Source organism: Salmo salar, chromosome ssa08 (genome assembly GCF_905237065.1).
Source record: "Salmo salar chromosome ssa08, Ssal_v3.1, whole genome shotgun sequence".
Lineage (NCBI taxonomy): Eukaryota > Metazoa > Chordata > Actinopteri > Salmoniformes > Salmonidae > Salmo > Salmo salar.
The window spans coordinates 22,753,751-22,775,305 of NC_059449.1; the positions used below are offsets into that span (position 1 = coordinate 22,753,751).

Here is a 21,555-nt window from a genome sequence, read left to right on the forward strand (position 1 = left end):
GTCATAGTAACCAGGAGTGGTATGGTGTTGATATCTTGTAGTCATAGTAACCAGGAGCGGTATGGTGTCGATATCGTGTAGTCATAGTAACCAGGAGTGGTATGGTGTTGATATTGTGTAGTCATAGTAACCAGGAGTGGTATGGTGTTGATATGGTGTAGTCATAGTAACCAGGAGCGGTATGGTGTCGATATCGTGTGTATCTAAAGAGCAAAAGGAACGTGCATTGTGGCTCGCAAAATAATCCATGCATAAAGTGAACAGCTTTGATTTCCGGAACAGGTCACCATTAAAATGTGTTATCTCTGGCGTCCTGCTGGACATTGATAATCAATATTTTAGGCTAAAAAAATCCAGGAGTAGTTAATTCACGCCGCTTGGGGAATGGGAAAATGGAAGGAATATGTTATTGAAGAGTCTGAATGTAAAATGTTGCAACTGCGTTGGGGATCATATTTCCGAATTCCCTGAGTGCCCTGTTAGGGTGAAAGGTTGAGGTGTTAAGCAAATCTATGTGGAGGTGGTGAAGAACGTTGAAGGGGAAAGACGCCACAGCTCTGAAGAAGATATGGCGCCGGACTCACCACAACCAGTTGCAAATGTTATACTTCAATCAAGTGATCTGGATACACTTATTGTGAAAAAGGTGGATTTTGTAGAATGTATAGCCACTGTTATTAAATGTACTGCACAAGTGTCCAATAATCTGGACATCATTATATCTGCAGCCGAGACATTTTTGGGCCTCCAAGACTTAACAGCAGAAGCACTGCAAGGACTACTGTCACCGGGAAATGTCCCGCATCACATGATCCTTCTGAGCCTGTGTAGGGACCTGATTAAAAAAAATCCTTATTATCCACCTGTACAGTAGGTGGCGGAATGCACATATAATTGTGGCGGAATGCCATTATAACAAAGAAGAAGAAAGTACATTTGACAACTCTTTTATGTCGATCCACTTGAGGCGTGTCGACAGCAGGAGAAATGGTAGGTTAATATTTGTATTATATAAGTCAGGTGTAAGATTCTTTAGGAGTCAATTCTTATTTATCCCAACGAAACGTGAAGATAATAGCCCGATTTTCAACTTCTTTCTAATAAGCTGCAGGTAAAAACATAAATACCCAACTAGGCCCACTATGGCGGAGTGCGCACAAAGTACATAAGGTGTTCTCTTTAATACGCGATCTGACACTGAGATATATTAATATATCAGGTTAATAGAATACATGTATCTTAAAATAATACATGCTTATGTTGAAATAAACAATAGGCAATAGTGTTGGTGTATTTCTTGCTAACTTTGATAGGCGGTCATGTCATTGAGTGCTCTGCAGGCCTTATTGAGTTCCATTACATCGTTTGTGTCCGAATGCCCATCAGATTTGAAGAAAATTGCGGAAAATATGCAGCCGAAGTCAGACGACTTCGGTTACAAATTCATTTTATTAATTATGACAAATGTTAAGAGACTGTTGAGCAATATAATGATAGTTGAAGTAAGTTACACGTTGGCTAACAATTTGTTAACTACACTATCCTTACGAACCACATAGCATATCATTACAGCAGTACGTTAGTAGCTACCTAACGTTAGTTGGCTACAAATGTATTTATTTTTCATTTAGCCATTATTTAACTAGACAAGTGTGTTAAGAACAAATTCTTATTTACAATAACTGCATACCCCAGCCAAACCCTAACCCTGAAGCTGGGCCAAGTGTGCGCTGCCCTATGGGACTCCCAATCACAGCTGGTTGTGATACAGCTTTGGATCGAACCAGGGTCTGTAGTGATGCCTCTAGCACTGAGATGCAGTGACTTAGACTGCTGTGCCACTCAGGAGCCCCTTCAAATCCCTTGAACTTGACAGTATATTGACTATATGCTATCTAACTACCCAACCTTTATTGGCTTGATTACTCACGTCATTCTTAGCTTAGCTAAGTGGTATAGTTTTTGCACGTTCTCAATAGACATTGTTAATTAATTTGGATGTGTTTGTAAATTTGCTCTGGCTATCTACTCTGATTTCAGAGCACTCTCCTCTGAGTGTGCCTGAGCGCAGAATAACTGATGAATTTACGAACGCTCAACACCCCTTGAATATAAACCTGGGATAGGATAAAGTAATCCTTCTAACCCCCCCCCCGTAAAAGATTTAGATGCACTATTGTAAAGTGGTTGTTCCACTGGATATCATAAGGTGAATGCACCAATTTGTAAGTCGCTCTGGATAAGAGCGTCTGCTAAATGACTTAAATGTAAATGTAATATGGCCGGTGTCAGTAAACCTAGGTGAAAAGGCGTTATTAAATTGGTGCCAGCAGCACAGCTACAGTCACCAATGCTTTGGATAACATGAAAACAGCCCAACCAGCTCTGCTAGAGCGAATAAAATGGTCAGAGTGAGGTGTTCTCTCATTTGTGTCTGGGAGTAGCTACTGTGGCAAGCTAGCCAACGTTAGTCAGTTAGCTTGGGAGCTTGACTGCAGTTGTGAGGCCAGAACGCTCGGATCAACCCTAATACTCCCTGGCCAGAGCGTCCAGTGTGCACTCTGAACTCTCCGGGAGCGAACCGCTCTGAATTTACAAATGGACAATCTGACAACGCTCTGAATTTACAAACGCCCAGACCGCGATGTGGCACTCCAGATTAAATGTCCCAAACACTCCCTAAGTATTATACAGTATGTTAGTATGGGGCAGTGGTTCCCAAACTTTTTATAGTCCCGTAACCCTTCAAACATTCAACCACCAGGGTCTCAAATGTTGTTTTTTGCCATCATTGTAAGCCTGCCACACACACACTATACGATACATTTATTAAACGAGTGTGAGTTTTTGTCATAACCCGGCTCGTGGGAAGTGGCAAAGAGCTCTTATAGGACCAGGGATAAAATAATAATAATCAATAATGTTGCTCTTTATTTAACCATCTTACATATAAAACCTTATTTGTTCATCAAATTGTGAATAACTCACCACAGGTTAATGAGAAGGGTGTGCTTGAAAGGATGCTCATAACTCTGCAATGTTGGGTTGTATTGGAGAGAGAGTCTCAGTCTTAAATCATCTACACACAGTCTGTATTTCGTTTTCATGCTAGTGAGTGCCGAGAATCCACTCACACATAGGTACATGGTTGCAAAGGGCATAAGTGTCTTAACAGCATGATTTGCCAAGGCAGGTTACTCTGTGCGCAGCCCTATCCAGAAATCTGGCAGTGGCTTCTGATTTAAATATAATTTTCACAGAACCGCTTGTTGCAATTTCAATGAGGCTCTCTTGTTCAGAGATCGGTAAGTGGACTGGAAGCAGGGCATGAAAGGGATAACAAATCCAGTTGTTTGTCTCGTCCGCTTCGGGGAAAGTACCTACGTAATTGAGCACCCTTGCTCATGTGCTTCTCTATATCACATTTGACATTGTCTGTAAGCTTGAGTTCATTTGCATTCAAAAAAATCACACAATAATGGAGAGACCTGTGTGTTGTCCTTGTTAACCTCTCTAGGGTAGGTGGCACCAAATCGTCCCACCTACGCAACAGCCAGTCTAATCCCGTGGCGCGATATTCAAATACCTTAGAAATGCTATTACTTCAATTTCTCAAACATATGACTATTTTACACCATTTTTAAAGACAAGACTCTCCTTTATCTAACCACACTGTCCGATTTCAAAAAGGCTTTACAACGAAAGCAAAACATTAGATTATGTCAGCAGAGTACCCAGCCAGAAATAATCAGACACCCATTTTTCAAGCTAGCATATAATGTCACATAAACCCAAACCACAGCTAAATGCAGCACTAACCTTTGATGATCTTCATCAGATGACAACCCTAGGACATTATGTTATACAATACATGCATGTTTTGTTCAATCAAGTTCATATTTATATCAAAAACCAGCTTTTTACATTAGCATGTGACGTTCAGAACTAGCATACCCCCCGCAAACTTCCGGGGAATTCACTAACAATTTACTAAATTACTCACGATAAACGTTCACAAAAAGCATAACAATTATTTTAAGAATTATAGATACAGAACTCCTCTATGCACTCGATATGTCCGATTTTAAAATAGCTTTTTGGTGAAAGCACATTTTGCAATATTCTAAGTACATAGCCCAGCCATCACGGGCTAGCTATTTAGACACCCAGCAAGTTTAGCCTTCACCAAAATCAGATTTACTATAACAAAAATGTTATTACCTTTGCTGTTCTTCGTCAGAATGCACTCCCAGGACTTCTACTTCAATAACAAATGTTGGTTTGGTCCCAAATAATCCATCGTTATATCCAAACAGCGGCATTTTGTTTGTGCGTTCAAGACACTATCCGAAATGGTAAATCAGGGTTACGAGCATGGCGCATTTCGTGACCAAAAAATTCTAAATATTCCATTACCGTACTTCGAAGCATGTCAACCGCTGTTTAAAATCAATTTTTATGCAATTTATCTTGTAAAAAAGCGATAATATTCCGACCGGGAATCTGCATTTCGGTAAATAGAGAGGGAAAAAAAAGAAAGACGGGGGCGACCAGTGCACGCGCCTAAGCCCACTGTCCCCTGATCGGCCACTTGACAAAGGCGATAATGTGTTTCAGCCTGGGGCTGGAATGACGACATTCAGCTTTTTCCCGGGCTCTGAGAGCCTATGGGAGCCGTGGGAAGTGTCACGTTACCGCAGAGATCCTTTGTTTTGGAAAGAGATGTCAAAGAAAGCCAATAAATGGTCAGACAGGCCACTTCCTGTAAAGGAATCTCTCAGGTTTTTGCCTGCCATATGAGTTCTGTTATACTCACAGACACCATTCAAACAGTTTTAGAAACTTTAGGGTGTTTTCTATCCATATCTAATAAGCATATTCTAGTTACTGGGTAGGAGTAGTAACCAGATTAAATCGGGTACGTTTTTTATCCGGCCGTGTAAATACTGCCCCCTAGCCCTAAGAGGTTAATGCAGACAGAGAAGAGCTCCAACTTCTTAATCAGCCTCAATTTTGTCCCGCACATTGAATATATTTGTGGAGAGTCCCTGTAATCCTAGATTCAGTTCATTCAGGCGAGGAAGAACATCACCCAGATAGGCCAGTCGTGTGAGAAACTCGTCATCATGCAAGCGGTCAGACAAGTGAAAATCATGGTCAGTAAAGAGAATTTTAAGCTTGTCTCAATAAATAAAAAAACGTGTCAATACATTGCCCCTTGATAACCAGCGCAGTTCTGTATATTGTAAAAGCGTTACATGGTCGCTGCCCATATCATTGCATAGTGCAGAAAATACATGCGAGTTCAGGGGCCTTTCTTTAACTTCTATGGGCAACGTGGGACGCTAGCGTCCCACCCGCGGTACACACTATCAACAGCCAGTGAAATATCAGAGCGCCAAATTTGAAAACAACAAAATGTCATAATTCCAATTTCTCAAACATACAACTATTTTACACCATTTGAAAGATAAACATCTCCTTAATCTAACCGAAATTGTCCGATTTCAAAAAGGCTTTACGGCGAAAGCATGAAGTTAGATTATGTTAGGACAGTACATAGACAAAACATTACCTACAGCCATTTTCAATACAAGGACAGGCGTCACCAAAAGCAGAAAACCAGCTAAAATGATGCACTAACCTTTGACAATCTTCATCAGATGACACTCCTAGGACATTATGCTAGACAATACATGCATTTTTTTGTTCTATCAAGTTCATATTTATATCCAAAAACAGCATTTTACAATGGCGCGTGATTGTTCAGAAAATATTTTGCCTCCAAAAATGCCGGTAAATCAGCACAACAAATAAAAAAAAATACTATTCATAAACCTTGATAAAATATTAAACTGTCATTCAAAGAATTATAGATTAACACCTCCTTAATGCAATCGTGTTGACAGATTTCAAAATAACTTTACTGGGAAGGCACACTTTGCAATAATCTGAGTACTGTGCTCAGAAAAAAACAGCAGGTAATTATAGACACCGGCCGTCTTGGAGTCATCTAAACGCATAAATAGCATTATAAATATTCACTTACCTTTAATAATCTTCATCAGAAGGCACTTCCAGGAATCCCAGGTCCACAATAAATGTTGTTTTGTTCGATAAAGTTCATAATTTATGTCCAAATAACTCCATGTTTGCGCGGAAACCTTCACGACGGAAAGTTTAAAAAAAAGTACTATTTACGTTCAAACATGTCAAACGTTGTTTAGCATCAATCTTTAGGGCCTTGAGAACATGAAACTTCAGTAATATTCCAACCGGACCCATACATTGTCTTGAAAAACGTTTTGGAACGCAGGTATCTTCTAACGTGAATGCGCCCTGTGAACTGAAGTGATTTTCTGTTCACCTGCTTACCAGCGTACTCCTTCGGTCTGTGTTTACCGCAAAAGGCTCAGACATCTTTCTAAGACTGTTGAAATCTAGTGGAAGCCTTAGGTAGTGCTATTTGAGTCCTAACTCACTGTGTGTCAGAAAGGCAAGGACTTGAGAAAACTACAGGAACCAGATTTTCATTTCCAGCTTGGAATCTTCTCAGGTTTTTGCCTGCCATATGAGTTCTGTTATACTCACAGAAATCATTAAAACAGTTTTGGAAACTTTAGAGTGTTTTCTATCCAAATCTACTAATAATATGCATATCCTAGCTTCTGAGTTTGAGTTGGAGGCAGTTTAACCTGTTATGGCTAGGGGGCAGTATTTTCACGGCTGGATAAAAAACGTACCCGATTCAATCTGGTTACTACTCCTGCCCAGTAACTAGAATATGCATATAATTATTGGCTTTGGATAGAAAACACTCCAAAGTTTCCAAAACTGTTTGAATGGTGTCTGTGAGTATAACAGAACTCATATGGCAGGCCAAAACCTGAGAAGATTTCATGCAGGAAGTGGCCTGTCTGACAAGGTGTCGTTCTTCTTGTCTCTGTTTATTGAAGAGTGAGGATCTTAGCTGTCCCGTGACACTTCCTACGGCTGCCATAGGGTCTCAGAAGGCGGTAAAAAGCTGAATCGTGGCTTTGCAGGCTCTGGCTGAAACAAAGTAGCGCGTTTGGGTAGTGGCTGGTTACAGTACTGTGAGACTCAAGCTCGTGCCCGCGTCGACCGAAAGCTTTGTTTACTTTCCTCTGTTTAGCTAAATGGACATTCCCGGTCGGAATATTATCGCTTTTTTACGAGAAAAATGGCATAAAAATTGATTTTAAACAGCGGTTGACATGCTTCGAAGTACGGTAATGGAATATTTAGATTTTTTTTGTCACGAATTGCGCCATGGGCGCGACCCTTATTTACCCTTTCAGATAGTGTCTGGAATGCACAAACAAAACGCCGCAATTTGGATATAACGATGGATTATTTTGGACCAAACCAACATTTGTTATTGAAGTAGCAGTCCTGGGAGTGCATTCTGACGAAGACAACAAAAGGTAATCAAACTTTTATAATAGTAAATCTGATATTGGTGAGTGCTAAACTTGCCGGGTGTCTAAATAGCTAGCCCTGTGATGCCGGGCTTAGAATATTGCAAAATGTGCTTTCACCAAAAAGCTATTTTAAAATCGGACATATCGAGTGCATAGAGGAGTTCTGTATCTATAATTCTTAAAATAATTGTTATGCTTTTTGTGAACGTTTATCGTGAGTAATTTAGTAAATTGTTAGAAAATTCCTCCGGAAGTTTGCGGGGGGTATGCTAGTTCTGAACGTCACATGCTAATGTAAAAAGCTGTTTTTTTGATATAAATATGAACTTGATTGAACAAAACATGCATGTATTGTATAACATAATGTCCTAGGTGTGTCATCTGATGAAGATCATCAAAGGTTAGTGCTGCATTTAGCTGTCTTCTGGGTTTTTGTGACATTATATGCTAGCTTGAAAAATGGGTGTCTGATTATTTCTGGCTTGGTACTCTGCTGACATAATCTAATGTTTTGCTTTCGCTGTAAAGCCTTTTTGAAATCGGACAGTGTGGTTAGATAAAGGAGAGTCTTGTCTTTAAAATGCTGTGAAATAGTCATATGTTTGAAAAATTGAAGTTTTTGCATTTTTGAGGAATTTGTAATTCGCGCCACGCCTATCATTGGATATTGGAGCAGGTGTACCACTCCACTATGTTTCCCTGTCATGGCTTTTGCACCATTATTACAGATACCAACACATCTTGATCACCAAAGTCCATTTGATGTCACAAAGCTGTCCAGTACTTTAAAAATATCCTCTCCTGTTGTCCTGGTTTCCAGTGGTTTGCAGAAGAGAATGTCTTCCTTAAATCATCACCCGTTTGGCGAAGTAGGCTGTGATTCTATGAGAAATGAACTGGCACCGCATCGATTATATGCAACGCAGGACAAGCTAGATAAACTAGTAATATCATCAACCATGTGTAGTTAACTAGTGATTATGTTAAGATTTATTGTTTTTTACAAGATAAGTTTAATGCTAGCAAGCAACTTACCTTGGCTCCTTGCTGCACTCGCATAACAGGTAGTCAGCCTGCCACGCAGTCTCCTTGTGGAGTGCAATGTAATCGGCCATAATCGGTGTCCAAAAATTACGATTACCAATTGTTATGAAAACTTGAAATCGGCCCTAATTAATCAGCCATTCCGATTAATCGGTCGACCTTTAGTGGAAGCACCTGCCTTCAATATACTTTATCTCTCATTTACTCGTGTTTCCTTTATTTTGTTAGTTACCTGTATGTCAAAAGCAGTTGATGTGTCTTGATTTTAAAATATCTGTTGTACATTTGTCAAAGTAACAATTTCATGTTGTTAAAGAAATTACTGATTCTTATTTTGTTCCCACACTTTAAGAGTTGTTATGGTGACCAGCACGCAATGCTGTCCTCAGATGATGGTAGGTATGGAAACACAGAATAAACTGACACAAACCATAGTATTTAATTTAAATCTACATTTAAGAGGATACATTTACTAAGATATCAATTGTTGTCCCTTAACTGCTGGGATGAATAATACATTTGTTTTAGTCATTTTATTGTCAATAAAATCTGTTTTTCTCTCTCTCTCATTAATCCTTCACCAGTGATGCCACCTCCTGGTGAATCCATGTCCTGCTGCTGACATTAGTATTTGTGTCTCTGAGCTGTAGTTCTCCTCAGTGGCTGACAGGACCACAGACATACAGAGTGACCTGGGGGTGTGACGGTGAAACAAGCTCAACAAGAGTGAAACGTGGGCATCATCTTGAAATAAGCATCCTCAAACCTGGTGAAAACTACCAGTTCAACATGGCAACAGAGGGAGAAGATGGAAGACAAAGCAGATGGGTCTCAGCATCCCTATCCACAGGTACAGTAGGCTAACTTGTGGTTTTATTCAGACATCAGTCATTCATTACTAGAGACATTTTTGGACTCTGTCTCAAACAGCACATCCTCTATTCTAAACAAATCTTGATTTTTGTTCCAGTGGTCCCACCCAGAGATTTAAAGATAAACCATTTGGAAGAGACCTCCTTCACTCTCCACTGGTCCAAGGCTGAAGGGATGGAGAAAGTCCCACAGCGCTTCCTCATATCACACTGCATCCCAGGAACAGACCCACTCACAGCCATTACTGACAACTGCCACAAAGCTTTCTCAAACCTGCAACCTGGCACCGAGTACACTGTTAGTGTTACAACTGTGCTGAGCAATGGGGAACAGAGTGAACCTGTCTCTACAACAATTTGCACTAGTAAGAGATCCCTAATTACAGCGCATCATCTCTTTACCACTAAAGCCTATCTCTAACCTTTTATGCTGTCTCTCCTTTCTGGGGAGGTTCCCATTGCTTGGAAGGCAGCTGTGGTTTGTCCTTTATTTAAAGGGGGAGATCAAGCTGATCCTAGCTGTTATAGGCCTATTTCTATTTTGTGCTGTTTATCAAAAGTGTTGGAAAAACTTGTCAATAATCAACTGACTGGCTTTCTTGATGTCTATAGTAGCCTCTCTGGTATGCAATCTGGTTTCCGCTCAGGTTATGGATGTGTCACTGCAACCTTAATGACGTCACCGTTGCCCTTGATTCTAAGCAATGTTGTGCAGCCATATTTTTTTTCTTGGCCAAAGCTTTTGATATGGTAGACCATTCCATTCTTGTGGGCCGGTTCAGGATTATTGGTGTCTCCGAGGGGTCTTTGGCCTGGTTTGCTAACTACCTCTCAAAGAGTGCAGTGTATAAAGTCAGAACATCTGCTCTCAGCCACTGCCTGTCACCAAGGGAGTACCCCAAGGCTCAATCCTAGGCCCCACACTCTTCTCAATTTAAATAAAAAACATAGCTCAGGCAGTGCGAAGCTCTCTCATCCATTTATATGCAGATGATACAGTCTTATACTTAGCTGGCCCTTCCCCGGATGTTGTGTTAAACGCTCTACAACAAAGCTTTCTTAGTTTCCAACAACCTTTCTCTACCCTTAACCTTGTTCTGAACACCTCCAAAACAAAGGTCATGTGGTTTGGTAAGAAGAATGCCCCTTTCCCCAGAGGTGTGATTACTACCTCTTGAGGGTTTACAGCTTGTGGTAGTCACCTCATACAAGTACTTGGGAGTATGGCTAGCCGCTATACAGTCCTTCTCTTAGCACATATCAAAGCTGCAGGGTAAAGTCAAATCTAGACTTGGTTTCCTCTATTGTAATCACTCCTCTTTTACCCCAGCTGCCAAACTAACCATGATTCAGATGATCATCCTTCCCATGCTAGATTACGGAGACATCATTTATAGATCGGCAGGCAAGGGTGCTCTCGAGCGGCTCGATGTGCTTTACCATTCAGCCATACGATTTGCAACCAATGCTCCTTATAGGACACATCACTGCCCTCTATACTCCTCTAAACTGGATATCTCTGTATACCTGTCGCAAGACCCACTGATTGATACTTATTTATAAAACCCTCTTAGACCTCACTCCCCTCCTCCCTATCTGAGATCTACTTCAGCCCTCATCCTCCACATACACCTGTTCTGCCAGTCACATTCTGTCAAAGGTCCCCAAAGCACACACATCCCTGTGTCGCTCCTCTTTTCAGTTCACTGCAGCTAGCGACTGAAACGAGCTGCAACAAACACTCAAACTGGACAGTTTTATCTCTTCATTCAAAGACTCAATCATGGACACTTACTGACAGTTGTGGCTGCTTTCTGTGATGCATTGTTGTCTATACCTTTGTGCTATTGTCTGTGCCCAATAATGTTTGTACCATGTTGTATTGCTACCATGCTGTGTTGCCATGTGTTGCTGCCTTGCTATGTTGTCTTAGGTCTCTCTTTATGTAGTGTTGTCTCTCGCGTGTGTGTGTGTGTGTGTGTGTGTGTGTGTGTGTGTGTGTTTATATTTATATTTTTAATCCCAGCCCCAGTCCCCGCAGGAGGCCTTTTAGCAGGCCGTCATTGTAAATAAGAATTTGTTTTTAACTAAGTTGCCTAGTTAAACAAAGGTTAAATAAATAAAATAAACCAACTACAACAATTTTGTTACATTACAAATACACATTTTGTTTCTTCTCTTCTGTTTCTAGCTTATTTCTTCCCATATCAAAAGCCCTGGGTTTATTCTACTTTTCCATCTGGAAGGCTATAAACATTTAAAAAATGAATCCCTTAAACATTTAATAAAATGACTACAACTTTCCCGGTTGGAAAAGTACAATGATGTTGCGGTGACCATGAAATTGTTAAATCTATGCCAAGAGTTAAAGTGTCAATCGAAGTATACAGCTACATTTTCATATAGTAAACGTTTCTAATTTTCTCAGTCGTTTTCATTTCGAGTTAGTGTGCTTTTAGCTAGCTAACGTTATGTGTATCATCTGTGTGTAGTTAATTATTTGTATATCAGCGTTTTTGCGAGTTATAGCCTAATGTTAGCTGGCTAACATTGAACCTGGTTGGTAAGCTACCTGCAGATTCATGCAGGGTAGTAACGTCATGAGTTGGGATTAAGGTCCATTGTTTAGCTAGCTAAATGTCTTAGATACGAAAGACTCCACTATGCAAGTAAGCATTTAAATAGAATGTTCATGATGTCACTGCAACAACTGTTGATAGATGTAGCTGGTAAATTCGCTCTAGCTGTCTACTCTGATTTCAGAGCACTCCCGTCTGTGTGCCAGAGGGCAGAATAACTGACAAATTTACGAACGCTCAACACCTGTTGAATATGGCCGGTGTCAGTGAACGTTGGCAAATTAAACGTAATTAAATTGTTACCAGCAGCACAGTTGCAGTCACCAACGCTCTGGATAACATAACAGCCTAACCAGCTCAGCTAGGGCGAGTAAAATGGTCAGTGAGCTGTTCCCTCATTTGTATCTGGAAGTAGCTAGTTAGCTTGGGTGCTTGACTATTGTTAGGCAGAACGCTCGGATCAACCCTACTTTTTGGCCAGAGTGTCCAGTGTGCACTCTGAACGCTCCGAGAGCGAAAAGCTCTGAATTTACGAACGGACATTCTGACAATACTCTGAGTTTACGAACACCCAGAGCACACTCTGGCACTCTAGATAAAATTTACAAACACACTGTAGTTTAAACCAGCCTTTAGTCTTGAAATGTTTAGTACATGGCCTCACATGTGAATCCCTAAAGAGATGGGTGGGGCTAAAGCTTAACCTCTCTAGGGTATGTGGGATGAAATCGTCCCACCTACTCAACAGCCAGTGGAATCCCGTGGCGCGTTATTCAAATACCTTAGATATGCTATTACTTCAATTTCTCAAACATATGACTATTTTACACCATTTTAAAGACAAGACTCTCGTTAATCTAACCACACTGTCCGATTTCAAAAAGGCTTTACAACGAAAGCAAAACATTAGATTATGTCAGCGGAGTACCCAGCCAGAAATAATCAGACACCCATTTTTCAAGCTAGCAATGTCACATAAACCCAAACCACAGCTAAATGCAGCACTAACCTTTGATCTTCATCAGATGACACCCCTAGGACATTATGTTATACAATGCATGCATGTTTTGTTCAATCAAGTTCATATTTATATAAAAAACCAGCTTTTTACATTAGCATGTGACGTTCTGAACTAGCATTCCCACCGAACACTTCCGGTGAATTTACTAAATTACTCACGATAAACGTTCACAAAAAACATAACAATTATTTTAAGAATTATAGATACAGAACTCCTTTATGCAATCGCTATGTCCGATTTTAAAATAGGTTTTCGGCAAAAGCACATATTCTGAGTAGATAGCACAGCCATCACGGCTAGCTATTTTGAACCCCACCAAGTTTGGTCCTCACCAAACTCCGATTTACTATTAGAAAAATTTGATTACCTTTGCTGTTCTTCGTCAGAATGCACTCCCAGGACTTCTACTTCAATAACAAATGTTGGTTCGGTTCAAAATAATCCATAGTTATGTTCAAAGATCCTCTGTTTTGTTCGTGCGTTCAAGACACTATCCGAAGGGTCACGCGCCCGATGCGTTTCGTGACAAAATATTTCTAAATATTCCATTACCGTACTTCGAAGCATGTCAACCGCTGTTTAAAATCAATTTTTATGCGATTTTTCTCGCAAAAAAGCGATAAAATTCCGACCGGGAAACCCTGTTTACGTTCAAAGACAGAGAAAATAAAAACATGGTGTCGCCTCGTGCACGCGCCTCAGTCTCATTGTCCTCTGATCGACCACTATCCAAATGCGCTAATGTTTTTCAGCCAGGGGCTCCAAAGGCATCATTCACCGGTTTGCCGCCTTCTGAGAGCCTATGGGAGCCGTAGGAAGTGTCACGTTACAGCAGATATCCTCAGTTTTCAATAAAGAGAGTGTAGAAGCCCAAGAAATGGTCAGACAGGCCACTTCCTGTAAGGAATCTTCTCAGGTTTTTGCCTGCCATATGAGTTCTGTTATACTCACAGACACCATTCAAACAGTTTTAGAAACTTTATGGTGTTTTTTATCCAAAGCCAATAATTATATGCATATTCTAGTTTCTGGGCAGTAGTAATAACCAGATTAAATCGGGTACGTTTTTTATCCGGCCGTGCAAATACTGCCCCCTATCCCCAACAGGTTAAGAGGGTGTGAACGATGCTGAATGGGTGTAGACAAAGAAGAGCTCTCCAGTAGGTTTACCAAAGCATTGAAAGGCCATTTTCTCAAAAGTGAGGTTACAAGTTTATCAACTTTCTAAGCAGAATTACTTTCCCATTGTTCCTCAACTGTAGTGTATGCTATACCATTTTGTAGCTCTGAGTCTTCACTTTTATCCAATGTAAAAAACACTATTTAAAATGTTACTACATAAGACCGAATCGAGCCGGTCGGTCACGTATTACTGGCAGTCATGGGTCATGACCTCAGTAAAATTCCACATGACTACTGAGTCACGGTAATCTTTTTTGCACTCTGGACATGCTTTGGTAGTACCCAACTTGCAAACTACCAGCAGGTCCTAATGGCTTGGTACTCAGGGCTCTATTGTCCCTGTAACCACTCTGACACCAATGCAATTGAAAATCACAGCAAACACTTAACCAGTATGTGCTTTTAAAACTCACCTCACTGTGATGATCAATTTGAAGAAAGAAGTTCAACAGCAGGTTGAAACTGAGTGGAAAACATGGTAGTTGTGGATGTTGTTTCAAAGCCAAACACAATGAAACGGACAGCCCTTTCTAAGGTGATGATTCATTCAAAACACCCATGATCATGAGAGCTTATTTATAGGCCTATATGAGCCCAAGCCCCCAAAAAATAAAACTGAATTAAAATAATGATTGATTCTTACTATAAAATTATATAAAATAATTTCACGGGACTTAAGCATATCTTGTCTGCTAAATGAACAAGTCTACAGCCAATGGCATGGCGCTTAGCCAGATAATATACAGTAGGCCAACTCTTCTGTTCTTCTGAAATACATTTTCTTCATATTATGTTTATTTAGTCCTGCCTAAAATACATCATTGATTTATTGTGATGGTGTATATTAAATTATTTATTACACTTAACAAAAAATTGATGTTCCAAAGGTACACATCAGCGGCTTGTAGGTGTTGAGGCCTGGAGATGTTAAACGTGTTTACCATAAAACTGAAATTAATAGCCCAGGGGTTTATTTGCATAAATCACTGGAAACAACAGGCGCTTATTAGAGACAGGTTTCTATTTGAGCCAGGTGTCTATTTCCTTAATGCACACACCTTTTGCTCATTTGCATAGTTTTGTTTAATTCCAGCATTCACTTCCAGTATTTTAATAAATGCACTAATGTGTTATCATTTACCCGTCACATTAATTTTGTCTTAGTATGCCTTTATTTCAAATAAAAAAAATAACTTCCTTGACAGAATATTCTCTTCTTTGACTGTGCATTTTCGGCAGCTGATTTCTTGTGGTCTGTACTCCCGAAGTTGTTCACTTTTGTGCTTGCCAGTTAGCAGCTGTTAACAGCCAATGGCTAGCAGTTTCTTACTGGCAAATTAGTCATGAATTATTTAATGTATCAAATCAAACATTAAACCTTGTAAAAAGTTCATGGTAACCTTGTAAACAATTCATTAAATCACGGTCAATTACTGTGGCACAGACAGTCTATTGCATGACAATAACCAGCTGACTAAATGTCATGACCTCCACAGCTCTAGGTAAAACATCTTCTTAAAACATTATGGCAATCCTTAGTGAAACACCTAGCAGCCTAATGAAGAGATTTTGGCCTTTTGTGGAGGCTAAAAGAGGCATAGTTCAGCCATTATCTGAGAGGAAGTTGTATCTCTTTACTGAAAGCTTGAGGACTTTCTTTTTCAACATTTACATTTTTCAGATTGTTTAATTTTTGAGAAATGTTAAGTGTTATCTGTTATCTGTAAAACATTTCATTACATTTGAGTGTACAAAACATTTAGCCCTCAGAACAGCCTCAATCCATCAGGGCATGGGCTCTACTAGGTGTTGAAAGCATTCCACAGGGAAGCTGGCCCATGTTGACTCCAATTCCTTCCACAGTTGTCAAGTTGGCTGGATGTCCTTTGGGTGGTGGAACATTCTTGATACACATGGGAAACTGTTGAGCGTGAAAAACCCAGCAGCGTTTCAGTTCTTGACCCAAACTTATGCTCTTGGCACATACCATACCCCGTTCAAAGGCACTTAAATATTTCTGTCTTGCTCATTCACCCTCTGAATGGCACACTTACAAAATCCTTCTTTAACCTGTCTCCTCTCCTTCATCCTTCATTTAACAAGTGACATTAATAAGGGATCGTAACTTTAATCTGGATTCACCTGGTCAGTCTGTCATGGAAAGAGCAGGTATCCTTAATGTTTTGTACACTCAGTGTATATCTGGAGTTAAACTGTAACCCTAACAATAATGTATTTATTTTCCCTTAGTACTTCCTGCTCCAGACCAGCTGAATGTTGACTCAGTGGAGACCACATCAGCTGCTGTTAGCTGGAGCCAGCCACCAGGATTGGACCAAACCGAACATCATTACCAGATCTCCTACCGCTGTCCAGGGACAGAACCTCACATCACTACCACATCTTCACACAGCATCACTCTGTCTGACCTGCAACCTGCTACTGAATACTCAGTCACTGTCTGCACTGTGCTGGAAAATGGAAGGCAAAGTCAACTGGTGTTAACAACCCTCACCACAAGTAAGTACCCTACTTAAGGATTAGTTCTGGTTATCAAAAGGACTATATGTGATTTCCCCAGATCTCAAAATGCAGTTTGGTGCTGAAATCAATGAACGTTTATAATATCTGAGTTCATGCTTTCTTCTGTTTCTGTGAGTCACCAGTGGAGGAAAAAGTAACCAATTGTCATACTTGAGTAAAAGTAAAGATACCGTAATAGAAAATTACTCAAGTAAAGGTGAAAGTCACCCAGTGAAATACTACTTCAGTAAAGTCTAAAAGTATTTGGTTTTAAATATACTCAAGTATCAAAAGTAAAAGTATAAATAATTTCACATTCCTTATATTAAGAAAACCATATGGCATCATTTTCTTTTTTTATTGATTTACAGATATCCAGGGGCACACTCCAACACTCAGACATAATTTACAAATTAAGCATTTGAGTTTAGGGAGTCTGCCAGATCAGAGGCAGTAGGAATGACCAGGGATGTTCTCTTGATAAGTGTGTGAATTATAATATTTTCCTGTCCTTCTAAGTATTCAAAATGTAACGAGTACCTTTGTGTCAGGGAAAATGTATGGAGTAAAAAGTATGTTATTTTCTTAAGGAATGTAGTGAAGTAAAAGTAGTCAAACATAAAATGTAAAGTAAAGTACAGATACCCGAAAAACTACTTAAGTAGTACTTTCAAGTATTTTTACTTAAGTACTTTACACCACTGTGAGTCATTATGTCAAGGAGTTGATCTGCCTCTGCTTGCTTTAACTTTATTCAAAGTACAGCGTGAAACCCTTGTTATTGTGGAGAAGATTTATAAATATCAGCATTCGTTTCATTTATATGAATTAATGAATATAAATCAAATCAGTTTATTTGTCACGTGCGCCGAATACAACAGTGAAATGCGTACTTACAAGCCCTAACCAACAGTGCAATTTTTAAGTAAAAAATAGATATTAGGTAAACAATAGATAAATTAAAAAACAGTACAGTGACAGTGAAAATAACAGTAGCAAGGCTATATACAGGTGGTACCGGGACAGAGGTGCAGGGGCACTGGTTAGTCTGGCTAATTGAGGTAATATGTACATGTAGGTATAGTTAAAGTGACTATGCATAGATGATAAACAGAGAATAGCAGCGTAAAAGAGGGGTTGGTGGGTGGGGGGTAGCGGAACACAATGCAAATAGTCTGAGTTTGATTACCTGTTCAGGAGTCTTATGGCTTATGGCTTGGGGGTAAAAGCTGTTGGGAAGCCTTTTGGTCATAGACTTGGTGCTCCGGTACTGCTTGCCATGCGGTAGCAGAGAGAACATTCTATGACTGGGGTGGCTGGGGTCTTTGACAATTTTTAGGGCCTTCCACTGACACCGCCTGGTGTAGAAGTCCTGGATGGAAGGCAGCTTAGCCCCAGTGATGTACTGGGCCGTAAGCACTACCCTCTGTAGTGCCTTGCGGTCGGAGACCAAGCAGTTGCCGTACCAGGCAGTGATGCAACCAGTCAGGATGCTCTCGATATTGCAGCTATAGAACCTTTTTTGGATCTGAGGACCCATGACAAATCTTTTTAGTTTCCTGAGGGGGAATAGGCTTTGTCGTGCCCTCTTCACGGCTGTCTTGGTGTGTTTGGACCATTCTAGTTTGTTGGTGATGTGGACACCAAGGAACTTGAAGCTCTCAATCTGCTCCACTACAGCTCCGTCGATGAGAATGGGGATGTGCTCGGTGCTCCTTTTCCTGTAGTCCACAATCATCTCCTTTGTCCTGATTACATTGAGGGATAGGTTGTTATTCTGGCACCACCCGGCCAGGTCCCTCACCTCCTCCTTATAGGCTGTCTCGTCATTGTCGGTGATCAGGCCTACCACTGTTGTGTCATCTGCAAACTTAATGATGCTGTTGGTGTCGTGCCTGGCCATGCAGTTGTGGGTAAACAGGGAGTACAGGAGGGGATTGAGCATGCACCCCTGAGGGGCTCCAGTGTTGAGGATCAGCGTGGCAGATGTGTTGCTACCTACCCTCACCACCTGGGGGCGGCCCGTCAGGGAGTCCAGGCGCGGGACGGCGCCAGAAGAAATGGTGCCGGAATAGCAGAAACACTTCATTTTTGTTACAAATCAGCTTCTGTTGTGACTTCTGCTTTAGCTTATTTCTTCCCATATCAAAAGTAATTGCAAGCTGGCTTTTTCTGTTTTTTAAACTACTATTCTACTTTTCCTCCTGTAGTCTATTTCTGGAGTTAAACGATAACACTGACAATAATGTATTTTCCCTTAGTACTTCCTGCTCCATACCAGCTGACTGTTGACTCAGTGGACACCACATCAGCTGCTGTTAGCTGGAGCCAGCCACCAGGATTGGACCAAACCCAACATCATTACCAGATCTCCTACCGCTGTCCAGGGACAGAACCACACATCACTACCACGTCCTCACACAGCATCACTCTCTCTGACCTGGAACCTGCTACTGAATACTCAGTCACTGTCTGCACTGTGCTGGAAAATGGAAAGCAAAGTCAACTGGTGTCAACAACCTTCACCACAGGTAAGGAAGTAAAATACGTCAAGTTTGACACCAGACATAATATTTATCAAACCTTAACTAGTTATCAAAAAAGCTATAAACTAATCGTAATGATGTGTCAGGATGGGATGTAAAGGTCCAGTATCTTCCCTGATGAGAAATATATGATGGTGAATTCCCCAGATGTCATCATGCAGTTTGTTGCTGAAATTAATAAATGTTTTTGTAGTGTCTGAATTCATGCTTTCTTCCATTAGTGTCAGTCATTACGTCAATGAGTTGATCTGCCTCTGCTTGCTTTAACTTTATCAGTACTACATTATAAAACACTTGTTGTTGTGGAGAGGATTTAGAACTGCAGCGTTTTTTTTGTTGTTGTTGCCATGGTGACAACAATGTAGCAGTGGCACAGTGAAGTTGATAAATAAATGCATTTATTGGATTCTTTTTTTTTTTACATGACATATCTAACCTCTGTTGTGAATTCTGCTTTAGTTTATTTCTTCCATTCCCATTACCCTTGTAAAACTGACTATCCTACCGGTCCTTGACTTCGACAATGTCATTTACGAAATAGCCTCCAACACTCTACTCAGCAATTTGGATGCAGTCTATCACAGCGCCATCCGTTTTGTCATACTACCCACCACTGCGACCTGTATTCTCTCATCGACTGGTCCTCGCTACATATTCGTCGCCAAACCCACTGGCTCCAGGTCATCTATAAGTCTTTGCTAGGTAAAGCCCCGCCTTATCTCAGCTCACTGGTCACCATAGCAACACCTACCCATAGCACGCTCTCCAGCAGGTATATTTCACTGGTCACCCCCAAAGCTAATCCCTACTTTGGCCGCCTTTCCTTCCACTTCTCGGCTGCCAGTGACTGGAATGAATTGCAAAAATCACTGAAGTTGGAGACTTATATCTCCCTCACTGACTTTAAGCATCAGCTGTCAGAGCAGCTTACCGATCACTGCAGCTGTACATAGCCCATCTGTAAATAGCCCATCCATCCAACCAACTACCTACCTCATCCAATATTTGTTTTTGTTTTTCTTCTCTTTTGCACCCCAGTATTTCTACTTGCACATCCTCATCTGCACATCTATCACTCCTGTGTTAATTGCTCATTTGTAATTACTTCGCCACTATGGCCTATTTATTGTCTTACCTCCTTACTTCATTTGCACACACTGCATACAGATTTTTCTATTGTGTTATTGACTGTACGTTTGTTTATCCCATGTGTAACTCTGTGTTGTTGTTTTTGTTTTACTGCTTTACTTTATCTTGGCCAGGTCACAGTTGGAAATGAGAACTTGTTCTCAACTGGCCTACCTGGTTAAATAAAGGTTAAATAAAAAAATGAATAAAAAATATCAAAAGGAATTGCAAGCTGACCTTTTCTACTTTTAAACTACTATTCTACTTTCCCTCCTGTAGTAGATTTCTGGAGTTAAACTGTAGCCCTGACAATAATGTATTTTCCCTTAGTACTTCCTGCTCCAGACCAGCTGACTGTTGACTCAGTGGACACCACATCAGCTGCTGTTAGCTGGAGCCAGCCACCAGGATTGGACCAAACCCAACATCATTACCAGATCTCCTACCACTGTCCAGGGACAGAACCACACATCACCTCCACATCTTCACCCAGCATCACCCTCTCTGACCTGCAATGTGTCACTCAGTACTCTGTCACTGTCTGCACTGTGCTAGAAAATGGAAAGCAAAGTGAACTGGTGTCAACAAACCTCACTACAAGTAAGGAAGTACCCTACTTAAGTATTGTGCCTGGTGTCAAAGTTTATTAAATTTTAACTAGTTCTAAAAATGTATATGAAATAGTCATAATGAATGTGTTAGCATGGGATGTTCATGCTTGTTTCTGTTCCTGTGAGTCGTTACGTCAATGAGTTGCCTCTGCTTGCTTTAACTTTATCAGTATTACAGTGTAAAACACTTGTGGAGAGGATTTACAGTGCATTTGGAAAATATTCAGACCCCTTGACTTTTTCCACATTTTGTTACGTTACAGCCTTATCCAGCCTTATTCATCAATCTACACACAATAACCAATATTGACGAATTGAAAACAGGTTTAGAAATTGTTGCAAATGTATAAAAAATATAAAACAGATACCTTATTTACATAAGTATTCAGACCTTTTGCTATGAGACTCGAAATTGGGCTCAGGTGCCATGAGGTCGAAGGAATTAAACTTCTAACGCGAGTGGGACTTAGTGACAATGATCGCAATGGCACCAACATACAGCGCTCCTGGAGCAATTAGGATGAAGTGCTTTGCTCAAGGGCACAACAGATTGTTCAACTTGTCCGCTTCGGTATTTGAACCAGCAACCTTTTGGTTACTGGCCCAA

General features: G+C 40.5%; 1 long non-coding RNA gene across 1 annotated transcript; it reads left to right on the forward strand.

The window, feature by feature from the left end:
• The first annotated feature begins 930 nt into the window (after positions 1 to 930).
• LOC123744228 (uncharacterized) lies at positions 931 to 9,861 on the forward strand. The gene is made up of 4 exons (XR_006770819.1): positions 931 to 990; positions 8,839 to 8,881; positions 9,071 to 9,336; positions 9,457 to 9,861. It is a non-coding gene; the product is annotated as an uncharacterized lncRNA (long non-coding RNA).
• Positions 9,862 to 21,555: the final 11,694 nt, after the last annotated feature.